The sequence below is a fragment of the Gymnoscopelus microlampas genome (genome assembly GCF_963454915.1).
Source record: "Gymnoscopelus microlampas genome assembly, chromosome: 9".
In the NCBI taxonomy this organism is placed as follows: Eukaryota; Metazoa; Chordata; class Actinopteri; order Myctophiformes; family Myctophidae; genus Gymnoscopelus; species Gymnoscopelus microlampas.
In genome coordinates, this window is record NC_139946.1 from 44,240,727 (window position 1) to 44,252,363 (window position 11,637).

The 11,637-nt window shown below is 39.2% G+C and overlaps 1 long non-coding RNA gene across 1 annotated transcript; it reads left to right on the plus strand.

Annotated features, from left to right (window-relative positions):
* The first annotated feature begins 6,161 nt into the window (after positions 1 to 6,161).
* LOC311052170 lies at positions 6,162 to 7,132 on the plus strand. Its single transcript, XR_014601478.1, has 2 exons — positions 6,162 to 6,261; positions 6,483 to 7,132. It is a non-coding gene; the product is annotated as an uncharacterized lncRNA (long non-coding RNA).
* Positions 7,133 to 11,637: the final 4,505 nt, after the last annotated feature.

The following is an 11,637-nucleotide window of genomic DNA, read 5'->3' on the forward strand; positions in this document are numbered from 1 at the left end:
TATTGACAATTGCGTCAACAAATAAAAACTGGACAAAAAAATGTCAAGGGAGTGACTAGTGGAGAAGAGATCCAGTAGAACTAAAAGACAAGTCGTTTTATGTTTGGTTGCGCTCGAGTGTTGCGAGCTGAAAATAGCAGATCTACAAGCACACAACGCGTCGCAGCGTGACGCGTTGTGAGCTTGTAGATCAGCTATTTTCAGCCATTCCAACTATAATCTTATGATATTTAGTAGACTAAAACTAGACAAAAACTAAAACATTTCGGATGACTAAAATATGACTGAAACTAAATGGAATTTGATTCAAAAGACTATGACTAAAATTCAAGCAAAATGTGCAAACACTATCCACTTCCCCACTGGGTGATTGCTAATGTAATCTACAGTCAGTGTACCACAGACAGTTTTTCAATACTAGTGTATGCTTGCCTGTCCTCTTTTTTTCCAATTTTCATTAGCATTTTCCACTGAGATCGCTGAGAGACATTTTGGATTCCAGACTTTGGCATTACTACAGTAGGTAACATAATATGTTTTTCTAATCTTTAGAAAAGGTTTGATTGGATCTCTCTGCTATTACAACTCAACAACTGTGGTAGCTTGCAGAGAATGAAGTTAAAATTTACCGTATAACACTACATCAAAATGATGTCCACTTACATAACAAGATCCTTTGAGCCTGTGGGGACAAAATGGCAGTTGCATTCGGAAGATACGGTCTGGAAAAGACCTGCTTAAATCCATCAGTGACGAGAAGATAAAGAATGGCAACACTACTGTCACATCTCTGAGATAACATGGGCTGGATTTAGATGACACAGCAACAAATACTTGGGGCTGTTATTCCTATTCCTTAAAGCTCCAAGAGTAAAAAACAACACATCACACATCAAATGTCAGAATATAAAATACAATTGTAGGGGTATTGCTGCACTCCAGCAGCCTATAGCACAAACTTACCAGATAGTCAGTACAGTACATGCAATCAAAACTAGCTATTTTACTTGGTAACTTTTAAAAGCCTATACTTGACAAAAACTTTAACTGAAGTACTTGTAAAACATATTTATACACTCTTTTCATTTAGGCCATTAGTGCCAGAACTCTAAGGATGATGTAGGTCAGTTTGGGCCAACATTTTAGTTCTACACAAGATAAGTGAAAAACTTCTGGATTGCCATAGAATTTACTGTGCACATTCACGGTCCACGCCTGACCCCATGGCCCTTCCTCTAGTGCCAAAATTTCCACTTGCAGACAAGACAACTCAAAATTGAATTGGTGCATTGCCATGAAACGCACCATGAATCCTATTGATTTCGGTGACCCCATGACCCCTATAGTGCCACCCTTGGGCCAACACTTTCTGTTTTAAAGGAGCATACTATGTATACAGTATGTATGTCATTGTCTAGTCACAGAGACCATTTCCCCATATACAGTAGGCGTATAGCTTTATTTTTAGACTTTGTGTTTGTTATCTCCACCAACCCACTTTATATTTTGGCCTATAACTCTTGAAACGAAGGTCATAAAAAAAATATGTATTCTTCCCTCGATTCCTTCATCATCATGACACACAACTCCCCAAATCTCTGCCTAATTAGATTTTCAGCCATTTTGTATTTTCTTCAAAACACATTTTTGTTACTACACACAAATTGCTACACATTATCTCTGGAAGGGCCCACAAACTTTGGCTTTTTTTTTTGCCAACAAATCATGAATACCAATTGATCTAGGGGCAAACAACGCAGAGCGATTGTTTGTCCCACGTGATTTCAGTGAGACCCATGGGGGCATCATAAATGCTACAAATGCAGAAACATTATTTCATATAAATGAAAATGTATTTACAACATTTCACTGAGAAACAAGCCTCTTGCACACCTACAAAGCGACAGATGCGTAAGAGAGGTCTTCATACTGCATTCAGGGTCTTTCCATTGTGCTCAACCGTGTGCGCTATGCTCACTGGAGAATTACTGGCAGTGCCAATAGTACACGGACAGTATCAATAGTATTAGTACACTATTGGTAACTTGTGTGTATAAATGCCATGCTTGGGCTGATTAACAACAATGTCACATAGGCTGCTGTGATATTTAAATTTAGGCATTTAGCGGATGCTCTATATCCAGAGCATTGTACAAAGTGCACGATCTGAGTAGGTGACATGAACCTTTGTCAAAATATGATACATGTACCGTATATGTGTAATGACCTGCTTCTGTGGAGGATGCTGTTGCTACAACTAAACATGGACACAGGGCCATCTATAAATAATGGCACACAGTAGTAAGATGGCTCCATTTTGTTCTGACCTTACACAGTGACTGGCTAGATTCTCGAGGGGAGACGCCGAAAGTAACATCTGTGGGAGCCTGCCTGTGTCCCTACTATTAGGTGGTATATCTAGGTTTCAGTTATTAGGTCTCATCCAGCATACCCGGATGAATGATGAATGCTTAAAAGAAACGGGAGGCCATAATTATTCAAAATCAACACTGCCACTGAGGTAAGGTATGAATGAACATCTATACTCCAAGTACACTCACAGTATAGTGCAAGTATGAGCAAAACAAGCATGGTTATTTACAAATGAATGCGTTTGTTTTATTTTTTGTTCTCTTGCTTTAGCTTTTTGTCCTTGTCCATGTCCTTGTTCGGGGCTAGCCGCAGGGCAAAAACTATCCCTGAGCCTTGAGCCCCCAGGCTTCGAGAAGCCTCAGACGATTGCCAGTCCATATCGTCACAAACAGTTCATTACTGAGATGAGATTTTGTCCTTTGTAAACTCTGCACAGAAGTGGAACCTTAAAGGGATAGTTCACCCCCAAAATGACTTTTTTTTTCTCCATCGATTAGTCACCCAATGGGGACTTCAATTCATGGATATTTTTTTGTTTTTGTCGCATTCCTATAAGCCAATAATTTGATGACCGGCAGCGGTTCCGGGAGGAGACACAAAGAGTCTCCTTTGTGTCTCCTATACCGGAACCGCTGCCTACCGGTCTGTTAGTCATCAAATTATTGGCTTAGGAATGTGACAAACTAAAAATATATCCATGAATTCAAGTCTCCATGGGGTGACTAATCGAAAGAAAAAAAGTAATTTTGTTGGGTGAACTATCCTTTTAAGGGACGTCGTGGGAACTTGTGCACTCTTCTGAGTTAAATCGACACTAAGGATTTCACTGTGTAATGCTGCAACATTCACCTAATGCAGTCAGTACCAGGAAAGGTTCAATCAACACCCTCCCCGCCCAGCTTCCCTCTCCACGAACACGGCAATTGTTCTCATATGGATGCTCAGCTATACGCCATGTTGCACCACGTTGGATTTAAAACCCTCTCCCCGCAGTGGTGGACATGAACTTTACCATTTACTGTTGGCTAAAAGTATAAAGTCCCTTTCTTAAGGACATTTTAGTTGCTGAGCAAAAAAAAGGACCATATACATTACACACAGATGCACAGATCACGGATTGTTTCAGCTGGCTGATGAGGAATTAAAGGGATAGTTCACCCAAAAAATGACTTATTTTCTATCAACTTACACACCACAGGAAGCCTTGAATTCATGGCGATTTTTTTGTTTTTGTTGAAATCCTAAGCCAATAATTTGATGACCGGCGGAAAGATGCTAATGTCCGCCGGTCATCAAATTATTGGCTTAGGAATGTGACAAAAACAAAAAAATCTCCATGAATTCAAGGCTTCATGGGTGTGTAATTCATATAAAATAAGTCATTTTGGGGGTGAACTATGCCTTTAAAGTAGTTATTAAAGAGTGAATGGATTTATTGCAACAAGCATAACGCATGCATGTACGTATATGCATACTGTACACAGACGCAGAGGCCCACAAGCTTCATATATCCTAGACATACACACATAAAAGAGCATACAAACCCCTTCAAGAAAGTAAGGCGACAAAGAAGAAGAGGGTGGAGGGTCATTTACACTGTTAAGCTGCTCTGCCAGAAAAGCAGCCGAGTGCAGCACTTTTAAAGAGCGGCTTCACTGTGAGCACCTTAAGGGCTGGATCCTGAAGATCCAACCCTGAGAGTAAAAAAAAAAAAAAAAGCAGCAGCACTTGTGGAAAAAACGCTTTCTCTTACGTCGGACAACTCTCCCACATTCTGCTAGTCCTAAATCCGTGTACGTAGCGTTCAATTGATATCCGTTCTCAAATCCCAAAATCGAAAATCGGAAATTGTCCGTTCAGTTTATATCCGTTCTTAAGCCCCAAAATCGAAAATAAGAAATTGGCTTCATCTCATGGATGGAAAACGGAAATTGACCCGTTTTTTAATTTAATTTTTTTGTTAAACACAATTTTTGCCAAGATATCAAGTATTACTTTACAAGCCCGTATCTTGCGTTCAGTCTATTATTCAATGTGAAATCAAAAATCAAAAATCGAAAATTGGCTTGATTTTCAATTTTAGCCTTTCATCTACATGAATGGAAAACGGAAAATTACCTGTTTTTTAATTATCGATCATTCATATGCATTATTATACAAAGTTACGGATAGGGAGGGGGCGGAGCCGAGACTCCACCCCCTCCCTACGCGCCATCTTGGTGAGGTCCGGTTCGGTCCAGCAGCACCGTGTTAGCTCCGGCTAAGTGTAACACTGTAAACAAACACATAGCAGCTACTTTAGCTAGTCACTGCTAGAACATTTTACGCAGATTAAGAGGAAACAATACGAGGAGAAGATTACATTTATCGGTATCGATCCGTATAAGCTTGTTACGAGTGAGTTTAGTGTCAATAAGGATCTTTATCCGCCGGGCCATACATTATCCGGATATTGTATGATTATTATTTAGTGTTTACACGCAGTGCCTACTACACTATGGACCAGTTGATGGCCTACAACAGCCTTGAGGCTCAATCTTATTTGTGCAAGGGTAAGTAAGTTTGTTTTTATTATTTTGTTTTATCGTTTGACAGGTAATGTTGGTGAACTGTAGAAGTGCTGTGCAAGTCTGTGTGTTAGCGTGGCTACTGTTAGCCTTGGATCAAGACTATCGTAGATTTATTTTATCTGAGTCAGACTTGATCAAATACAACTAATATATAGTCTTGATCCAAGGCTAAGCTTTTTTAGCCCTGGCGTTAGTGAGTTCTCTCTAACTTAGAGAGAACTCTAACGCTGGACTAAGCTACTGTGTGCCCAAAAGAAGTCAGACGTAAACAAAGCCCAAATATGGGCCTTATTAATGACCCAAAATAATTCATGAAAGTCGAGTCTGTCCATTGTGGCTGGCATGCAGATAGTCAAGCTTTGTTCTTTGAGAGTTTCATAGGGGGAAAAACACAAGTAAAAAGTACTAGCCTGGTTACCCAGCACTTTTCATACAGTCAGTGGCTGGTCTTACAAGCAGGGTCTTACAAGACTGGGTCAAAATGTACCACAACCAGGGTCGGTAACACCACAGCATTCTAACTAGATATAATTACAATTACGATCAGGGGTCTTCAACGTTTTCAGGCCAAGGACCCCTTGGCTGAGAGCGAGATAAAGCAGGGACCCCCATTATATTGTATAGAATATTTCTTTTTTCATAGATTTCATAGGCAGCTTCATAGACTTGTTCCACAGCACTATCATGTAGGATTCATGTTAATGTGTATTTCCAAACTTTTAATCATGCACTTAAACAACACTTATACCTGACCTTTCACTCTGTACTTAGCCTGCTCTTTTTCCCCGCTATACTAAACCACTTTGCCGAAGATAGCAGATCTACAAACGCACAACGCCTTTGGCTAAAGTTCCTCTCAGAATAGGGATACTTGGTTGAAGTGGTTTATGTAAAAATCACACAAAGATTTGGCGGACCCCCTGTAGTAACTCTGAGGACCCCCTAGGGGTCCCGGACCCCCTGTTGAAGACCTCTGCTTTAGATATTATTTGATTTTTTTGTTGCACGCATGCAGTGTTGTCCTATGTAAGCTGAAGACAATAATACCCTAGCGGTCTGTTCTATCACAGTAATATCACTGTTTACTCTATTCTCAGGTGCTGCACTCAGCAACCGAGGGAGAAGCCAACCTCTCCCTGGATCATGGCCCCAGAGCACAGCACACTGGGGGCGGTGCTTGACGCACACTGTGACTGCAAGTCTGGACTTGCAGTCACAGTGTAGGTGCTGCGCTGCAAGAGTCCAGAGGAAAGACACAGTAGAACCTTACTCTAGGTGCTTGTGGCCCACTTCAGCGACTGAGTCAAAGCGTGGTAACGTGAGTTGTGTATTTTAAATTGAGCATATTGTTCTAATTCATTAGAACCAGGGTCAGTGAAACCACAGCATTTTAACTAGATAATGACAATGCTTTATGTATTATTTGATTGAAGCATGCAGTGTTCTCTTATTTAAGCAGAAGAAAATGATCTAAAAGTTAAATGATATCCTACCGGTCTGTACTATCACAGTAATATTCCCTGTTTATTTTATTCTCAGGTGTTTTTGACCCATCTGCAAGTAATAACCTGAAACACCTCCAAGGAGTCTAATTAAGACCATCTGCACTCCAGGCAGCTCCCAACACAGCGTGTAGCAGCAGGACCCTCGCTACAAGAAGAGTCACTCCAGGCAAGGCAGCATGACGATGGCCACCAACAGAGCCGTGCCTACTGCTCAAAAGCCCAGCAGTTTGATCAGCGTCACCACCAGCGTCCATCAGATTTTCCTGGAGACTGTGTACTGTACTGGTTGGCAGAGGATTCAACATTGCAGATAGTGTAGGATCTGTCATGGCATGATTAGTCACACTAGCCTTTACAAAAGGGGGAAAAACAGCTATATTAATCTAAACTAATATTATACTTTACTATATGCTATATTATACTACTATATTGTGAACTCTCTATACATACATACTGTATATCTCTACATATCTACTATTTTAATGTGCTTCACCAAAACGAAAAATGTACTAATCTTTGTGCAGTAGTAGCCTCGTGAAGAGGATTCAAGCTCTTAAAAGAGATGACTTCAAGAGCTTGCACTTAAATTGTGAATAAAATGTTTTATTGAATGCCATTATTTGCCTTGCATATTCTGTAATCTGTAGCCTACTATTGATAAATGTCCTACTTGGCTTAAATTAAGCAGTTGTTTTTATGAGTGATGTTTAGATTAGATTTAGTTTCAACTTTATTGTCACTGCACAGAGTACAAGCACTACTGAGACAACAAAATGCAGTTTCGCATCTACAGCTGAGTTACAGTGTGTCATGTCCAAGGAGGAAGAAACTGCAGGAGATTCTTCTTACTGAGAAAGTGGCTGAGAACAAGAGAATCATGTGTTATCACTATAATCAATGCAATGGTTCTCATACTTTTCCATGTCAAGGACCCCCAAATTAATATGTATTAGCCCCATCTGAAAATATTTTGTCCCAGGGACCCCCATACTATGTTTGTGTTGTAAAATGTTTCAAAAACATTCAAATTCTTCTGAAAATAGCCGATCTACAAGCTCACAACACATCACATTGAGACTGCTCAGACGAGGAGCATGGAGTTTGGTTATATTTCAAATAGCCAATGTACAGGGAGGTGCTTAAAACAGATGTTGATGCTACGTATATATTAAGGACCCCTGGGGGGTCCCTGAACCCCACGTTGAGAACAATTAGTGTATGTATAATACAGGGCTCTTCAACAGGGGGTCAGGGACCCCTAGGGATCCTCAGAGTTACAGGGGGCCGCCTAATCTTTGTGTATTCTGGAGGGAACTTTAGGGAAAATAGCCGATCTACAAGCTTGTAGATCTGCTATTTATAGGCAATGAGGTTTGGTGTAGATGGGGGGGGGGGGCAGACCAAGTGAAAGGTCAAGTTTATGGTTTAAGTGATTAAATGTCTGAAAATACAAATGAACATGGATCCAATATAGTGCTGTCAAACCTATGAAGCTAACTATGAAATCTATGAAAAGTTTGAATCTGCCACACAATTGTATACAATATGTAGTGGGGATCTCTGATCATCTCTCAGCTATGGGGTCCTTCGTCTGAAACACCTTGAAGACCCCTGGTATAATATATAAATAGAATGAACTGTAAGCGTAGGTATGAATGTGACATATACAGAACAGTATGAACACTAAACTGGTGTACTGTAAATGTTATGTATTGTACAGTCGGAGGTATACAGTGTGTACATATACCTACAGCTGTTAATCTGTAACATTCACTTTGTGTGTTTGGGATATTTCACCCCCAAAATGACCTTTTCTATGGATTAGTCACCCCATGGAGACTTGAATTGATGGAAAGTAACTAAGTACATGTACTCAAGTACTGTAATTAAGTGCACTTTTGAGGTATTTGTACTTTACTTGAGTATTTCCAATTTCCAATACTTTTACTTCTACTCCACTACATCTCAGAGGTAAATAGTGTACTTTTACTCCACTACAATTATTTGAAAACTTTAGTTACTAGTACTTTGTAGATTTTGATTATTATTACTGAACATACATTAACCACTTCAGCCCTATATACATTTTGGCCATTTGAAAATAGCCGATCTACAAGCTTACAATGCTTCCGATGTGACGCATTGTGAGCTTGTAGATCTGCTATTTTCAAAAGATGTTTATACATTTGAAAACTTGAAATGGGACATTCCAGTACTTTTACTTTTGGTATTTTAAGTACATTTTGATGCCAATACTTTTATACTTTTGAATTGCGGACCTTTACTTGTAACAGAGTATTTCTACATTGCAGTATTGATACTTTTACTTAAGTAAAACATTTGAGTACTTTTTCCACCACGGGGTATATGTTGTACAAACAAAGACATTAACACTATAGATATTGCTGTCTAGAATGTGTACATTATTAATATTGTACCTTCAGGCGTCCTAGCCTACTGTATGTCTTGGCATTTATATTTCACTATGGCACCATCCATACTAGTCCAAACAGTATAGGCCTACAATACATATTAACACATTTCTACCAGTTTATACTGTTCATAATACTGTATCTTAGCTCTTTAATTCCAACCCTTTATTTGTTCGTTATATAATTTAGAATACATCATGTACTATTATACTGTAATACTCATGGCATGACACATAAATCATGATTATCGCATTCTCAACCATTTAAACCCAGTTGGTGTGAATATCCTGTACCCTTCCTATACCCGATTCCTCTTCCAGCGATCCAGAAACAGATGTGTGCCTAGCTACTGTGTACTTGTTACGACCTTATAAGGTGTCTAGAGGCTAAGGAGTAACACATACACAGGTAACGAAAAAGTGTACATTAATATTAGGATCAACCTTAAGTTTACAATGGATAATTAAGCAGATCAGGGAAAGCAACAAACTTCAGGGTGGCCAAAGCCAAAATACCCCAACCCTACCTGAAAAGAAAACAACCTAAACTCCACCAAAACAAAGTTACAGTATAGGCTCCCTAACTAAACAAAACAGGGTCAAAAGGGGGAACAAAATAAATGGCGGCACATCCCTACAAGCTTCCCTTCTCTATTATACTCAGGAAAAAGGTTTGGAATATGATTACGTTTCCTATCTAAGAATAGTCTATACTTTAAACACTAAGTAAATAAAGTTACCTACTTACGCACTAAGCAGGAAAAAGGTATGGCACACAGCCTATAGACCTACAGTAGCAAACACCAGCTAACTAACAGAAAGGGTTCAGCACATGGAGGTGACGGATGGTAAAAAGGCTGATGAGGAGCTTCTCCCAGGCTTTTATGCTGTCTGGGCTGATTGAGGAAGCTGCAGCTTGCTTTTAATGCTCTTCAGGTTGCCCTGGTTGAGCTTAGACTGGTTTTAAATGCAAGCAAAACTAAATTCATGCTGTTCACTAGGGCTAAAACCACCAACCTTAGTAATATAGTCATAACCTCTTCAAGTGGTGCTACAATAGAAAGGGCCACGGAATACAATTACCTTGGCATCTGGCTAGATGAGAAATTGTGTTTTAAATTTCACATTGAAAACCTTGTCTCTATAGAAATAAATCTTGCTTTCCTGCATCCAGTAGGAAAACAATTAGTATGGAGACATTATCTATAGAACTGCTACTCCATCAATTTTAAAGCGCCTCGACACTGTGTACCATTCTGCCCTAAGATGGGTCACTGGTGACAGCTATGGTACCCATCATTGTACACTCTATGGGAACGCAGGCTTATCCTCTCTATCTGAGCACTGGTCAGCACTGGTACAGTATGTATTTATTTCTAAAGCCATCTCAGGAATGCTGCCCCCTTATATTTGTTCTATGTTGGATCAGAACCCTATTACATACCAGACCCGCTCAACTGATCTCCTGACACTCAAGGTTCTTTTTGCACAGACAGAGTTAGGCAAGACAGCATTTTCTGTCAGTGCTCCATCTGCCTGGAATGAGCTCCAGAGGCCCTTGAAAATCAAATCACTTCCATCTTTAGGTCATTTCAGGGAAATGACTTCCAACAATTTTGTTCAGGATTGTAACTGCTTTATTTAATTTAATTTTGGTAGATCTGTTCTAGTTCTTTGAGTATTTTAGTTTTTTTTGAGTGATTTCTGTATTCTGATTCATGCATCTTATGTTGCTGTATGTGAATGTCTATTCCTGTTGTTGATTACTGTGTTCTGTTTCTCGGCTACATTGAAAATGAGGGCCTGCCCCTCAACTGTACTCCGAGCTGAAATAAAGGTTATGATGATGATGAGGAATGAGGCCCAGGTGTGTCTCCAGACACCACGCCACTCCTCCAATCTCTACTCCACCCTCCATTACCAAGTAGGGCACTGAAAACACTCAGAGGGTTAAAAACACAATATGAGGCCACATAGGGCCGTAACAGTACTCAATGTATAACTATACATATATATATTACACTGTACTGAAAAATGACACCATTATCGCATTCTCTCAGCCACTGTTCGCTGTGGACACGCCACCTGCTGACTCCTGAAGATCTGATCAGTAAACCCAAACGGAATCTGCAGTTTTTTTTCTGTTTTTCAGTGGTGATTCAGGAGGAAAATCTGTGGGATTCTGCGGGGTGACTTTTTAAGGTTTTAGACAGTTATCCAGTACTATAATCAATGTGTTTGGAGCAAGAATAACAACCCTAAACATGCTAAATAAATCTTAAAGTACCACAAAGTAAGATCCATTAGTCAAACCTTTGATTTTGTCATTTTTTATTCAATACTAATTCACTCCTTCATGAACATTCTTTAGTACATATTCAATTCAAATAACAAATGTGCAATAAAATGTAAATTTGCCACTGAAATGCATTGGGAACAGGTAGATTAAACATTAATCTAAGAAAACAATAATTTACCAATGGGTCCAACATGAACATACATAAATTCATTCTCTAAATAATGTAATAAATACATAAATAAGTATAGTGCAAATGCGAGAACTGATATTTTTTAAGAACAATTTAAATAAAAATAATTTATAATTAAACCACAGATGTTTGTTTTTTCTGTATGTATGCAAGTCTGTACATTGGAAAGGAACAGTTTACTTTAACTACTTACACTCTCTATTCTAAGACAAATAGACCTGAGTTGCAACTGTACTTTCCTTTACACGAATTCTCTCTCATAAAAATAG